The 4,388-nt window shown below is 39.6% G+C and overlaps 1 non-coding gene across 1 annotated transcript; it reads left to right on the top strand.

Moving 5' to 3' along the window:
- Positions 1–590: 590 nt before the first annotated feature.
- Positions 591–652, top strand: LOC123639038. Its single transcript, XR_006735608.1, has one exon. It is a non-coding gene; the product is annotated as a U7 small nuclear RNA (small nuclear RNA).
- Positions 653–4,388: the final 3,736 nt, after the last annotated feature.

Genomic DNA, 4,388 nt, shown 5'->3' with positions numbered 1-4,388 from the left:
TAATGTCAAAGTTCCTCTTTTGGTGTCAACTTCTTATTGTTTGGTTTATCTTTTGTGCATCCTCATCAGAAGCATTGTCTATGATGTTTTCATTCACATCCACCCATTAAAGTTGATTTGGTCTTGTCCTTTGATAGGTCCAGAAGCTAAGACCTTGATTTTTTCAGCGCATTGAGACATTATGGTCTAAAAGCACATAGTACAATATGACCACAAACATTATTCACTTTTGGATAAGCCAACTCTTTCATTGAATAAAATGCTCAGAAACCCAGACTGAGGATTTTATTCCTGATATAGTAAGTTTTGTTTTACTTGGCCTGTTTTATTTATACAGATACAACAAAAGGTATTGAGTATTAAACCTAGGCAAATAACTACATCACAACAAAAAGTAAAGAAACTTAGTAAATTCACTTTGAGTAGTATTCAACTACTATTTTAAATAGTAAAATCAATCAATATATGACATCTTTTTTACACAATCATTATCCTTTGAGTTTTCTTGACAATTTACCAGGTCTTTTATAACATATTTTTCTGAAATCTGAGGGGTCAGTTAGAACAAGATACCAATTAAAAGTGTGTCCAAGTGTTACAGCTCTTTTAGAATTTGTTTAACAGGTTTTCCAGTCCTTGCTGGAAGACCCTCATGCTAACAACAACAAAAAAGTGTTCAACTGAGAGATGAAGCTTAAGAAGTCACAATTAAAGCAGTTATTTCAGTCCTAGGTAATTAGTTCTTGTTTGGTTGATCTTGGATTAAGCTCCACTTTCATTAAGTCTACTTCTGGACTGAAAGAGACTTGATAATCCCAATTCAGTCCTTGGGTGGAGTTTGACAGGTGTTAGGTACCATATGTTATTGAGATTCTTTGATGCTTCTTCTAAAACACTCAATTTTAGAGCTGTAGTCTGTAGTGAGGGCTCTTAGACAAATATGAGGGAAAAACAGGAACCATCTGTTGATGACAAGACAGGATAGATCTGGTTAATTTATTATGTTAATCAACATTATCAGTATGGATAGAATCTTCTATTTAGATATGATACTATGAATAGTGAAGAGACATTGACAAACCTCTGGGGCCTTGTGATTTATCCCATAAGGTGTATGTTATACTTGCCACTAAATGACAAGGGCATTTATACATGGGGACAAAATCAGTTTGTTGACAGCTTAGTATCAGTCTTTACTCTGTGAATACTGCATACCAGGTTTTATATAGCCTGGACATTCCACCTCACTTGTAACCTTGTTGAAAGCATATTGATGGACTCCATCTTATTCCCGTTATATCTCTTTGTGTGTTTTAAAATGATTTAATCAAATATGTGATTTGAGCCTTTTAATTTGGCCTGTGAGCTTCTCTGTTCCCTGACCTCTGGGGTAGCCTTTTTGGCAGTGTATACTCAGAGGCTTCCTTTGCACAAAATAATTTTTCACACAGTACTACCCATCAGTCACTATATCATTAAATCTCTTTCTGTGCTAGACTCCATTTATAGAACCCTATGAAATGTTTCGTTACCTCTATTTAACTGCTGAGGAAACTGAGACTGGCTGGAATGTAAGTCAGATAGGCAGCAGGAGGCAGAAACAGGACTTGAACGTGGTCTTCTGACCATGCCCTTTCTACCACGCCACAGCTGTCTCCCGGGCTGTGCCGGCCAGCCGCGATTCTTGCTTGGCCATCTCAGAGCTGGGCATTCAAGACTCCACAATCAGCCTGTTATATTCTAGAAAATAAATCCTTAATCCTATACTGAAATTTGCTTCTTCGTAACTTTTGCCTGTTGATCCCACCTTTATCCTCTAAAGGAATACAAGGAAGCCCTTCACATATTTGAAGAAGTTAATCCTATCTTCTCATTTCCTCTGCAGACCACGTATCTCCAGCAATACCAGCCGCTCCTCACATGATAGTTATGTTCAAAATCTTAATTATCTTTGGTTTCTGTGAAAACATGATCTGTAGCTCTGAGCAGGTGAGGTCGGGCAAGCTCAGGGCACAGAGTAGGACGTCTGTATCTCTTGAACAGAACGCAGCTCCTGTTGTCAAACAGCACTATTTCAGTGGGGGTTTTTTGTTTTGTTTTGTTTTTTTCCTGGAAACTATATCATTTTTTTATGGTCTTTATTCGAGTCAACTAACCTGCTTAGCACTAGTTCCCACATTGTTTCAAGAAACTCTAGTCTACCAGATATAAATAGGTGCCTCAGTGCTCAAACAAATATTTGAAATTCTAATTCAAAGTTAAATCAATTTCTTATGAGTCTTCCAAGAAGCATTAGGACACAGTGGTTAACAGCATGGACAGTGGTTTAAATCCCAGTTCTGCCAACTGTGTGACATTGGGCAGGTTACTTAATCACTCTGTGCTTCAGTTTCCATGTAGACAGACTAGGATAATAATAATAGTACCTATCACAGAGGGTTGTTATAAAGATTAAATGAGTGAATATACATGAAGGCCTTTATAACAGTGACCAGCATATAATAAGTGCTCAGGAAAATATTAATTAATATCATGCAACACACACTATGAATCTCCTGAAAGAGAATCCTTTAGAAGAGCGTTTGGACACTTCCCTAGGTGTTTACCACATTGAACTATTTCCCATCCTCTGTTCATGCAGCTGCTACCTGGAACTAAATGCAGGACTTTATCATCTGTAGCTATTATATTTTGCCCTGTTTTTAATATGTTATTCCAGCCTTTCTACACCCCTCAAATGTTGATTCTGTCATTGATTCTATTAACTACCACTCCAAATCATATAAATAAACTGCAAGTTTCCCTGATTGACTTACTGCTGTCAGTAAGACTAGTTTGCAGTTAGCTATCTGCAAGTTCCCTCTGCACTGGCCCGGGCACTTCTTCACCGAGGACCTAAGGACAGTTGTTGGATTTATGTTAACCGGGGGCCTGGTGATCCCAGAAGATCCTACTTCTCATTCTCAAGTTGTCTCGAATGGAAAGTGTGAGGGGGGCAGGGCTACAAAGTCATCTTGTCAATGGCCCTTTCATCACATAATGAAGAACACGTCAGGGTTTGGAGGTGCACGAGCCAGCTTGGATGCCCTAAGTATCTGCCTTCCTTTCTCAGGTTAATAATCCACTTGGGTTAGGATTTCCAGAAACAATGTGCTCCTGCTGAGATATTCAGGGCCAGTCAGCAACTTGTTATTGTCAAGAGATTTTTATCACTTTGCAGCCTTCTCTTTCATTTTAGTGTTTTTAAAAAAAAAAATCACTTGGTTCGTGGAGCCCCTGGTCCCACCTCTTGCCTTTCATCAAGGAGTTTACCTAAACAGCTGCTCCTGGCTATTTGCTGGCCGTGCTAGTAGAGAGGAAGCTTTTGAATTCCAAGCAGCAACTGGCCCCTGTTCTTCCAGCAAAACTGCCTTCTATCCTTTTAAACCAGCACAGCCACATTTACTAAATTGAAGACTAATGTGTCCACGGAATGAATGCCTCTGCTGAAAATACTGAGAGGAGGATAATGGTTTAAGTAGTTTAAGCTGTTTCCTTACGGTTGTTAGTTCTCCACTACCAACTGGAAAAAATTGAGATCTCTCCAATTTGGAATTGTTCACAACAAAGAAGGCTCTTGCCAATCCCATATGTTTTGCATAGGAAGCCTTTCCTGAGAAGGGGACTCCAAGTTCAGTGCTCTTTCATTCCATTCAGAGAGTTGTGTCCCATTGGTTGATCCAGCAGGTGGCAGCGTGGCTAGTAGGACTTCTCAAGGTTCCAGTTCCAGCCTCAGCAGCAGTGATGGGATGCACAGGGCAGCAGGAGGAAGACCAACCAGGCTTCCTTGTTGGGGCACCGGGGTACCATGAGGCCCTCCTTTCCTCTATTACTACAAAACATCCTCTGAGCTCTTGGGCTGATTTTATTTCTTAAATCATGGATGAGTTCATGTAAATAATAAGAATAATTAAAGCTTATACTTTATTGAGCATTTACTATGGGGCCAGACACAATGCCAAGTGCTCTATTTTTTAGATTTTCTGTGTTTCTTTTTTTAGAGATGGGGTCTTTCTACATTGCCCCGGTTGGTCTATAACTCCTGGGCTCAAGCAATCCTCCCACCTCAATGTCCTGAACAGCTGGGACTACAGGTACACACCAACACGCCCAGCTCCAAGTGCTTTAAATGAATGATCTCACTTAGGCCTCACAATGCTTTAAGATAGCAATTATTATTCTAGTTTTGTAGATTAGGGCATTGTAATTTGTCTAATATGCCAGTTAGGATTAGGCCTAGCTATGCATGTTAGAAAACAGAAGACCAACAAAATGTAGAAGTTTCTTTCTTTTTCTCTCTCATTTGTAAAAAGGCTAGAAGTAAATGGTGCAGGGCTGATCTGGTGCTC

This window comes from Lemur catta, chromosome 5 (assembly GCF_020740605.2).
Source record: "Lemur catta isolate mLemCat1 chromosome 5, mLemCat1.pri, whole genome shotgun sequence".
NCBI classification, from domain to species: domain Eukaryota; kingdom Metazoa; phylum Chordata; class Mammalia; order Primates; family Lemuridae; genus Lemur; species Lemur catta.
The sequence above is the reverse complement of the archived record's forward strand: the minus strand, read 5'-3'. Positions and strand labels throughout refer to the sequence as shown.